Below are 12,162 nucleotides of genomic sequence, written 5' to 3' on the forward strand. Positions count from 1 at the left end.
CCATGCTGGTTAAATGTGCCTTAAGTGGTCCTCTGTAGCTCAATTGGTAGAGCATGGCGCTTGTAACGCCAGGGTAGTGGGTTCGATCCCCGGGACCACCCATACGTAAACATGTATGCACACATGACTGTAAGTCGCCTTGGATAAAAGCGTCTGCTAAATGGCATATTATTATTATTATTATATTATTTATTTATTATAATTCTAAATAAATCACAGACAGTGTCACCAGCAAAGCACCCCCACACCATAACACCTAATCCTCCATGCTTTACGGTGGGAAATACACATGCAGAGATCATCCGTTCACTCACACCACGTCTCACAAAGACACAGCGGTTTGAACCAAAAATCTCAAATTTGGACTCCAGACCAAAGGACATATTTCCAACGGTCTAATGTCCATTGCTCGTGTTTCTTGGCCCAAGCAAGTCTCTTCTTATTATTGGTGTCCTTTAGTAGTGGTTTCTTTGCAGCAATTCGACAATGAAGTCCTGATTCACACAGTCTCCTCTGAACAGTTGATGTTGAGATGTGTCTGTTACTTAAACTCTGTGAAGCATTTATTTGGCCTGCAATTTCTGAGGCTGGTAACTCTGATGAACTTATCCTCTGCATCAGAGGTAACTCTGGGTCTTCCATTCCAGTGGCGGTTCTCCTGAGAGCCAGTTTCATCATAGCGCTTGATGGTTTTTGCGACTGTAGTTGAAGAAACGTTCAAAGTTCTTCAAATGTTCTGTATCGACTGACCTTCATGTCTTAAAGTAATGATGGACTGTCGTTTTTCTTTGCTTATTTGAGCTGTTCTTGCCATAATATGGACGTGGTCTTTTACCAAATAGGACTATCTTCTATATACCCCCTACCTTATCACAACACAGCAGATTGGCTCAAACGCATTAAGAAGGAAAGAAATTCAACAAATTAACTTTTAAGAAGGCACACCTGTTAATTGAAATGCATTCCAGGTGACTAAATCATGAAGCTGGTTGAGAGAATGCCAAGAGTGTTTCCATATGTGTTATTTCATAGTTTTGATGTCTTCACTATTATTCTACACTGTAGAGTAGCTGTTCCAAAACCTTTGACTTGTAGCGTAAGTATTCAGACCCTTTACTCAGTACTTTGTTGAAGCACCTTTGGCAGCGATTCCAGCCTCGAGTCATCTTGGGTATGACGCTGCAAGCTTGGCACACCTGTATTTGGGGAGTTTCTCCCATTCTTCTCTGCAGATCCTCTCAAGCTCTGTCAGGTTGGATGGGGAGCGTCGCTGCACAGCTATTTTCAGATCTCTCCAGAGATGTTAGATCGGGTTCAAGTCCGGGCTTTGGCTTGGCCACTCAAGGACATTCAGAGACTTGTCCCGATGCCAATCCTGCGTTGTTTTGGATGTGTGCTTAGGGTCATTGTCCTGTTGGAAGGTGAACCTTCGCCCCAGTCTGAGGTCCTGAGTACTGTGGAGCAGGTTTTCATCATGGATCTCTCTGACGCTTGGCATTCAGGCCAAAGAGTTCAATCTTGGTTTCATCAGATCAGAGAATCTTGTTTCTCATGGTCTGAGTCCTTTAGGTGCCTTTTGGTAAACTCCAAGCGGGCTGTCATGATCCATTCACTGAGGAGTGGCTTTAGTCTGGCCACTCTAAGGTAATGGCCTGATTGGTGGAGTGCTGCAGAGATGGTTGTCCTTCTGGAAGGTTCTCCCATATCCACAGAGGAACTCATGAGCTCTGTCAGAGTGACCATTGGGTTCTTGGTCAACTTCCTGACCAAGGCCCTTCTCCCCCAATTGCTCAGTTTGGCCGGGCAGCCAGCTCTAGGAAGAGTGTAGGTGGTTCCAAACTTCTTCCATTTAAGAATGATGAAGGCCACTGTGTTCCTGGGGACCTTCAATGCTGCAGAAATATTTTGGTACCCTTCCCCAGATCTGTGCCTCGACATAATCCTGTCTCTGAGCTTGGTTGTTGCTCTGACATGCACTGTCAATTTTGGGACCTTATATAGTCAGGTGTGTGCCTTTCCAAATCATGTCCAAGCAATTTAATTTACTACAGGTGGACTCCAATCAAGTTGTAGAAACATCTCACGGATGATCAATGGAAACAGGATGCACCTGAGCTCAATTTCGAGTCTCATAGCAAAGGGTCTGAATACTTATGTAAATAAGGTATTTCTGTTATTTCTGTTGAATAAATGTGAAAAAAATTATAAAAACCAGTTTTTGCTTTGTCATTATTCGGTATTGTGTGTAGATTGATGAATTTTTTATTTCTTTAAGCAATTTTAGAATAAGTGCATCAGATTCCTGTTATGAAACCCCTCAGACCAGAGAGAAATACTGCACAAGGACGTAAGGAATCCCCATGAATCACCTCTTGAAAATACTATATTTTTCACTATGTTACCATTATCCTCACTGGCAATGAATCCAAAGTACAGTACAGACCGCACTCAAGACAAGTGTTTTGTGCTGCACATGAAGAGTGCGGTGCGGCTCCCTGCACTCCTACCATTAGAGCCTGCCAGGCTGACGTATTGCTTGGAGCACACCCCAGGCCCTCTCCTAACTGTACCTCTATGGGGGGACTCACAGGCTCCATCCGTCAGGTGTATGGGGATCACAATAATTAATTAATTAACAATTAATTAACAATACAATACTCAAGGATGGCAGTTGACTTTGCATGAAATCTCCTGAACAAAGAAAATGGATGGTATTAAAGTGTAATTTGGTTGGCTGGAAGCTTTTTGGCTAAGCTGTCAGGTCCTTTGTCTGGCTGTGTACTGTAACTGCAAAACAAAGACCTATTGGGGCTCCAAAATAATGCAACATTTTGAGAGGAGACATTATGACGTATCATATACTATAGAAACATTGCATTAAAATATTCCACTGGATTTTGTGAATGTTCATGTCCCTTCACAAGAAATGAAATGTCAGCTTGTACAGTGTACAGTATCGCCCACAACTAGAATTTATAACAGATTGCCTACCTGTATGTTGAGTGACATGAGTGATAAACACTGTACTTAACTCGTATTTTGTTCTGACAGCATATGTACAGGTAATGTTCAATATACAGTACATCTTGGAAATTACATGAATAAATTGTAAAGCGTGTTATACTTTTCCTTTTAGGTTGACAACTTCTCCAAAATTCAGATGTATAGTTGTGGACTGAAACATGGTGCTGAAATGAGATCTCAGGGCCTGGGCGCTTTAGAGCTGCATTGTAGAATAACGAGCACACATAGGAAGGACAGAGGAAGGTGGGTAGTCATTAAAATACACCTCAGCTGCTTGGTCTGAGATATGCAAAACATATTCTGTCTTTGGTCGGTAAACATTATCGACTGGTGACCCTTGCATAGACATCTGACCCAACGTCAACAACAAATCTCATGGTGGGTCGATCACAAGCAGGCCATTGAATAGAATAGATAATTAAAATCAGTAATATCTGACATCTTTTAAAAGCTGTTGTATTTAATGTGTAATGGCCATGTGCCTGCATAGCTCCCCTTGTAAGACTTTATTTGTAGCAGATTACAACGACGTCAGTAGGCTTTATTAACGACATGGAGTGATCACCATAGCAGCTAGCTTCGTCAGTGCGCCTCTCTTACTTCGGGCAAACTAAGATGAGAAGAAAGCGAGATCGATCCATCCTGTCTCCGCTGAGATTAAGTTGAGTCATGTACGGCGTCGGTACCACTTTCAAGGCAAATAAATTAGAGCTGATTTGGATCAGACAAGTGTGATTGAACAAAGGGTTGAACATGCTGAGGGAATGTGGACGCGATCGATCCTGCACCACCAAATGCTAATGAGATATGTAATTAAAGTTGACAGGGTAACCAGGTCCCTGACCTCTCCTAAAACCAGTCAGTACCCTGGCCAGCTGCTGACCACCGGCTGTCTCCACTAGCCACAAGCCGCTCAGGGTGTTAGCTATAAATAGGCAGGGGGTAACTTGGATTATTTTTAAGAATAACATTAGGAATCCCTAATTGGTGTGCAGAACAGACTGCAATCAGCAGGAGGCTGCAGACAGTTTGCCCTAAGTTTTTCTGAATACACATGCCCTCAGGTTGTCCACACAACTGTTATATTTATAACAATGATGTGAATGTGGAATATGATACAGAAAGGCTTTGTGTGGAGGAGAAATTGAGGAATCTTGTAATTTCTTCTCTTAAAAACTATTGAGAGAAAGTGTAACTTTCATTCAAGTTTTTCAACCGTGTCAGTTTCTCATCTGTAACCTGAGATTTAAATAGGTATGACGCAACATTGAGCAATTTGATTGAGTGGTTTGTTTTGTCACTGGGGGACCTTGTCCAGCCCATCCATTATCTCAGTCAATCATGGATAGAGGGAAGTTTCCTGTCTTTTTCCTTGGCTAAACCAACTCGTAATTTAACAATTGTATTCATATTTACAGATAGCATACTAGTTTGTTATTAAGGCACATGAAAGTTCACATGTTCCAGAAAATATTTCTGCCAAAAAAGGCATTTTGATCAAAAATACATGTTTACGTTCAAATGCCTCTCCTGTGAAGTAGTGATGCACGACAAACGCTTCGTTTACTGAAAGGAGTCACATATTTAGCCATGGAGCACATTCTGATTGACCAGTGAGGGGTCAATCCTCGACACACCTACAATGTTCATTCATCAAACCCAAGTCCTTTCGCGCCACCGCCAGCTACTGCGCCAGCTACTGCGGCCATAATACTGTTTGAAAAAATATTTCTGACCCCCCCCCCCCCCCCCCCCCCCGAAATGTTAACGCTACCACCAGCACTAATATTTAGGTTTGTTAAACTAGAGCCCAAGATGTGATGTTGAGAGTGTCAGCTACATTGCATATACAGTATAAAGCCTGGTAACGCCCCTTTACCTTTGGATGGGGGAGGGGCAAATGTGTAGGACAATACGTGTACACTTCAAAAACTGAGCCAGAACACTGCTCTGTGATTTGTCCATTGCATCTCATTATCTGTTCACTCAGCTCCATCAGTGCTATACAAGGTCCCCCAGATGAGAATAACCCAGTTGCATTAAACGAGTGCTGTAACTCCGGGAGGTGGGCTAGCAGGAGGAATGCATTAATCTCCAGCGGCCCTCTAATTCATCCCTGTGTCCTGCCTCCAGACATTACCAAGGATGTTAAAGAGTGAAAAACAAGGCAGGGTAAATACACAGCATGTCCTGGAACATGTAAACTCCATGTACCTCTCCTCTATCCACAGCTCGTGGTGCTGGTGCTGGTGGGTGAGAGGTAGTGTTTCTCTAGTGTCACTCTTGACAGTGAGGTCATGTCATGAGTGTGGCAGAAGGGGAAGAGGCATCAGGGGAAGAGTTCCCTGTCACAAGGCCAATGTTGTAATCCTCTCCATGGCAAGACTACAGTATCAGGGAGAGGATTGTATGTAGATTCATAAAACATGTATCCCAGCTGAAGTTTTAGTTCTTCTGAAAGGGATGGGCTGACCTCGTTTTCCAGTAAAAATGTTTTGTCACAGGGGTCACTAAACATGCAGTCTGCCTGCAAATGTCCTCCTTATCATTTAATAGAAATGTTTAGCAATCTGATTACTCCCAGTCCTCATTTACTCTGGATCCATAGAGCTGAGTGTGTGGAAATCTAAATGTGTCAAGGTAGAAAAAATTACTCCATGCGTCATTGTCACATCAGTTATGGAGAGGAGGGCACACCTCAGATCAACTTATGTCAATCCTCAACTATGAACAAAGCACTGAGGTAAATCACTACATCACACAGCATGCACTTGAGGCGGCCATTTTGAGACAAAAGGTTAGTGTAATATTACAAAACAACCCTGGTGGCCTATTTAAAAAGGCAGGAGTGCTGTAGTGACTGTGATTGGGCCGTTTGCACATCTGTTAGTGTTGTCTTAGGTGGTGTATATGCCACGCCTCATGGGAGGAGAGCATGTTTGTCTGGCAGAGGAAACAGTTAGTAGTACTACATAGCCCAAACATAAAATCCAACCCCAATCAATAATGTACAACCTCCCAGTAACAGAAATATAACTAAGAAGCACAGAAAGAAGCACAGAAAGATCCTTGTTCGAAAAGCAGAGGGATATATGCCTTAAGACACAAATTATTCAACTCCCTTGTCCTGATCAACGCTGGAGAACAACTGAGAATGAGCGAATGGAAAAAGGGGGAAAAAGAACAAGAAGACAGGTCTGAGCATATCATGTTCCCTGATAGTAAGCATACATACATGAGTAGAAAAATACAAATTATCAAACATCTGCAATCAGTGATATTTTATGAACAATCTGGTGGATACATACATATAAGAAAATAAAAAAATGGTGACCAACTTTTTATTTAGTTTTGTCTCCCTTACCCATGGGCCTGAAAACAAAGACTGAAACTGAAGTCTAAATCAATATAAATAATTGGTTTGTATGTGTGTGTATGTTTAGATGAGATTGTTCTTTGCAGAGTCAAGTATATTTGTCCAGCACTCAATTGTTCCTTGACTAGCACAACTAATTCTCATTGTTGATAATTCTAATGTCATAAATTCTAATAGTTAAATAAAATAGATTTTTTAGGTCAACACACAAAAATGGTTTTAGCGTCCCCCACTCCCCAGCAAGATAAAACCAACAATCATTATAATTGTAATGTTCTCATTAAACATTAAATACTGTTATTTTATTCAAAACTATTCAGGAGGGTGGAGGGAGGAGTAGAAATGGAAATCTATCAAACACTGATTCAGCTGCTCTTAATCAGATGGCAATACAGCTGAAAAAGTTTCCACCGAATGCCAACTCTTGCAAGTAGAAAGTCAAAAGATTACTCTGGTCTTGAACTCTAAAACCCTCCTTGAGCTTGCATGAATGCCACTTATAACAACTCAATGCCACTCATAAAAAGTCGATACTGTCCGAGTTGTTCTGAACTGCCAAGGGTATGGGACCAAGAAACATACATTTGAAGAAAGATATCATCATCCTCTCAGACACATTAACACGTTGTCGTGACATGACTTATTTTAATGTATGACTGTTATTTATCGAATCACCTAACTATGTTTAATTGTCACTTGATTAAATTAATCATGTAACAATTAACTCATTAGGAATTTTGGGCACCACGGAATAAGTTGTTTAACAAGTTACCATCTCCTGAATTAAACTCTTATATATATATATATATATATATATATATATATATATATATATATATATATATATATATGTTATACAGTTGAAGTCGGAAGTCTACATACAGCTTAGCCAAATACATTTAAACTCAGTTTTTCACAATTCCTGACATTTAATCCTAGTAAAAAATTACCTGTCTTAGGTCAGTTAGATCACCACTTTATTTTAAGAATGTGAAATATCAGTATAATAGTAGAGAGAATGATTTCTTTCAGCTTTTATTTCTTTCATCACATTCCCAGTGGGTCAGAAGTTTACATACACTCAATTAGTATTTGGTAGCATTGCCTTTAAATTGTTTAACTTGGGTTAAACGTTTCAGGTAGCCTTCCATGAGCTTCCACACAATATATTGGGTGAATTTTGGCCCATTCTTCCTGACAGAGCTGGTGCAACTGAGTCAGGTTTGTAGGCCTCCTTGCTCGCACACACTTTTTCAGTTCTGCCCACAAATGTTCTATAGGATTGAGTTCAGGGCTTTGTGATGGCCACTCCAATACCTTGACTTTGTTGTCCTTAAGCCATTTTGCCACAACTTTGGAAGTATGCTTGGGGTCATTGTCCATTTGGAAGACCCATTTGCGACCAAGCTTTAACTTCCTGACTGATGTCTTGAGATGTTGCTTCAATATATCCACATAATTTTTCTTCCTCATGATGCCATCTATTTGTGAAGTGCACCAGTCCCTCCTGCAGCAAAGCACCCCCAAAGCATGATGCTGCCACCCCCATGCTTCACGGTTGGGATGGTGTTCTTCGGCTAGCACCAACCCCATTTTTTCTCCAAACATAACAATGGTCATTATGGCCAAACAGTTCTGTTTTTGTTTCATCAGACCAGAGGACATTTCTCTAAAAAGTACGATCTTTGTCCCCATGTGCAGTTGCAAACCGTAGTCTGACTTTTTTATGGCGGTTTTGGAGCAGTGGCTTCTTCCTTGCTGAGCGGCCTTTCAGGTTATGTCGATATAGGACTTGTTTTACTGTGGATATAGATACTTTTGTACCTGTTTCCTCCAGCATCTTCACAAGGTCCTTTGCTGTTGTTCTGGGATTGATTTGCACTTTTCACACTAAAGTACGTTCATCTCTAGGAGACAGAACGCGTCTCCTTCCTGAGCGGTATGACGGTTGCGTGGTCCCATGGTGTTTATACTTGCGTACTATTGTTTGTACAGATGAACGTGGTACCTTCAGGCGTCTGGAAATTGCTCACAAGAATGAACCAAACTTGTGGAGGTCTATAATTTTTTTCTAAGGTATTGGCTGATTTCTTTTGATTTTCCCATGATGTCAAGCAAAGAGGCACTGAGTTTGAAGGTAGGCCTTGAAATACAACCACAGGTACACCCCCAATTGACTCAAAGGATGTCAATTAGCCTATCGGAAGCTTCTAAAGCCATGATATCATTTTCTGGAATTTTCCAAGCTGTTTAAAGGCACAGTCAACTTAAGTGTATGTAAACTTCTGACCCACTGGAATTGTGATACAGTGAATTATACGTGAAATAATCTGTCTGTAAATAATTGTTGGAAAAATTACTTGTGTCATGCACAAAGTAGATGTCCTAAACGACTTGCCAAAACTATAGTTTGTTAACAAGAAATTTGTGGAGTGGTTGAAAAACAAGTTTTAATGACTCCAACCTAAGTGTATGTAAACTTCCGACTTCAACTGTATATATCGATAACAGTCACTTACCTCTTATCAGTCTCATTCTGAATTTCGCATAATCCTTGAACCTGCAAGAACCCTAACCTTATTGATGAATCAGCAATACACAAATTGGCTTAATTATTTATTTAGTTACTAACTAACTAAATAATAACACAATACAAACACACACACACACATAGGTTATTGATTACTAACGTAATACAATGAAAACAGTTCCTTAGTGGACTGGACTAACAATAGCATGAATGCTTGAGTAGAAGGAGGGTCAGAGTGGAAGGAAGAGACAGAGATTCAAACTATCGTGGTTACTTTGGAAACGACTCTCACAGTAATCATTATACTAATGCACCCTTATAATGCTCATTCGTATTAGAAATGCAACATGTATTTACTTGTAGCTGTCCTCGATAGTTGAGTTGATGATGTAGGACTCTGGTTTGCCCACCAGAGAGCCCAAATGTCCTTGGTAGAGTTTCTGGTCGTAGTTGTGGTTAGAATGGAAACTTCAGATGTACCAGCGGTTGTCTGAGAGGGATTGTCCTCTCCTCTCGTGTCTTTAGTGGAAGTTCTCTAGACGACTATACATGCCAGCTGCAGACTGAAATGATAAGGTCTAGTGCATTGTCTTCTTCTTCACCTCGTGTAGAGGTTGAGAGTTTCAGAGTTTCTCCATTTCAAACGTGTGGACTAACGTCTCACGTTTTCTGGTCTTTCTGGTCTAACCATTTTGTAACGTGAAGCTTCAGCTTCACGCTTCTTGGTCTTGTAGAAATTCAACCATTTGCAACATCCGGCTTATACCGTAGTATGCTTGGTCTTCCTTTGGTAATGGAGTTGTAGTTTTAAACAATTTTGTAACGTTTACCTCACGCTTCACGTCTGCTGGTCTTGTAGAGTGTCAACCATTTTAAGCCGTGGGCTTCCTGGTCTGGTAGAAATTCAACCATTTCCAACATTTAGCTCACGCTTCACGTCTGCTGTTCTTGTAGAGTGTCAACCATTTTAAGCCGTGGGCTTCCTGGTCTGGTAGAAATTCAACCATTTGCAACGTTTAGCTCACGCTTCACATTTGCTGGTCTTGTAGAGTGTCAACCATTTTAAGCCGTGGGCTTCCTGGTCTGGTAGAATTTCAACCATTTGCAACGTTTAGCTAACGCTTCACGTCTGCTGGTCTGAGGGGAATTTTGTCACAAGCTTTTTATGCACTCAGGGTAAAAGGGGTGTTCCATCATGTTTGTGCTCATCTGGGCGTGGCCACTGACTGAGAACAAATCAATATGGAAAAACAATGATCTCATCTAGAACGCTAAAATCACATTGTTAACTTCACAAAATTATTATTATAATTTACTTAATCATTCATTTTATACAACAAGTAGATGCAAACCTCATAACTGGGAAGTGTAGCCCCCCAGAGATACAGTTATGTTGTTCCACCATCTTTAATGACATTTACATTTACATTTACGTCATTTAGCAGACGCTCTTATCCAGAGCGACTTACAAATAGGTGCATTCACCTTATAGCCAGTGGGATAACCACTTTACAATGTTTTTATTTTTGTATTTTATTTTATAAGTATTTTTGGGGGGGGGGGGGGGGGGGGGGGGGGGTTGGAGTGAAGGGGGGGGGGGGGGGGGGGTTAGAAGGATTACTTTATCCTATCCCAGGTATTTCTTAAAGAGGTGGGGTTTCAAATGTCTCCGGAAGGTGGTGAGTGACTCCGCTGTCCTGGCGTCGTGAGGGAGCTTGTTCCACCATTGGGGTGCCAGAGCAGCGAACAGTTTTGACTGGGCTGAGCGGGAACTATGCTTCCGCAGAGGTAGGGGAGCCAGCAGGCCAGAGGTGGATGAACGCAGTGCCCTCGTTTGGGTGTAGGGACTGATCAGAGCCTGAAGGTACGGAGGTGCCGTTCCCCTCACAGCTCCGTAGCCAAGCACCATGGTCTTGTAGCAGATGCGAGCTTCAACTGGAAGCCAGTGGAGTGTGCGGAGGAGCGGGGTGACGTGAGAGAACTTGGGAAGGTTGAACACCAGACGGGCTGCGGCATTCTGGATGAGTTGTAGGGGTTTAATGGCCCAGCCAACAGCGAGTTGCAGTAATCCAGACGGGAGATGACAAGTGCCTGGATTAGGACTTGTGCCGCTTCCTGTGTAAGGCAGGGTCGTACTCTCCGAATGTTGTAGAGCATGAACCTACAGGATCGGGTCACCGCCTTGATGTTAGCGGAGAACGACAGGGTGTTGTCCAGGGTCACGCCAAGGCTCTTCGCACTCTGGGAGGAGGACACAACGGAGTTGTCAACCGTGATGGCGAGATCATGGAACGGGCAGTCCTTCCCCGGGAGGAAGAGCAGCTCCGTCTTGCCGAGGTTCAGCTTGAGGTGGTGATCCGTCATCCATACTGATATGTCTGCCAGACATGCAGAGATGCGATTCGCCACCTGGTTATCAGAAGGGGGAAAGGAGAAGATTAGTTGTGTGTCGTCAGCGTAGCAATGATAGGAGAGGCCATGTGAGGATATGACAGAGCCAAGTGACTTGGTGTATAGCGAGAATAGGGGAGGGCCTAGAACTGAGCCCTGGGGGACACCAGTGGTGAGAGCATGTGGTGCGGAGACAGCTTCTCGCCACGCCACTTGGTAGGAGCAATCCAAGAGTGAGCCGCGCCGGAGATGCCCAGCTCGGAGAGGGTGGAGAGGAGGATCTGATGGTTCACAGTATCAAAGGCAGCAGACAGGTCTAGAAGGACAAGAGCACAGGAGAGAGAGTTAGCTTTAGCAGTGCGGAGAGCCTCTGTGACACAGAGAAGAGCAGTCTCAGTTGAATGACCAGTCTTGAAACCTGACTGGTTTGGATCAAGAAGGTCATTCTGAGAGAGATAGCAAGAGAGTTGGCTAAAGACGGCACGCTCAATAGTTTTGGAGAGAAAAGAAAGAAGGGATACTGGTCTGTAGTTGTTGACATCAGAGGGATCAAGTGTTGTTTTTTTGAGAAGGGGTGCAACTCTCGCTCTCTTGAAGATGGAAGGGACATAGCCAGCGGTCAAGGATGAGTTGATCAGCGAGGTGAGGTAAGGGAGAAGGTCACCGGAGATGGTCTGGAGAAGAGAGGAGGGGATAGGGTCAAGCGGGCAGGTTGTTGGGTGGCCTGCCATCACAAGTCGCAAGATTTTATCTGGAGAGAGAGGGGAGAAAGAAGTCAAAGCATAGGGTAGGGCAGTGTGAGCAGGACCAGCAGTGTCATTTGACTTAACAAACGAGGATC

Source organism: Coregonus lavaretus (genome assembly GCF_964263955.1).
Source record: "Coregonus lavaretus genome assembly, chromosome: 10".
Lineage (NCBI taxonomy): Eukaryota > Metazoa > Chordata > Actinopteri > Salmoniformes > Salmonidae > Coregonus > Coregonus lavaretus.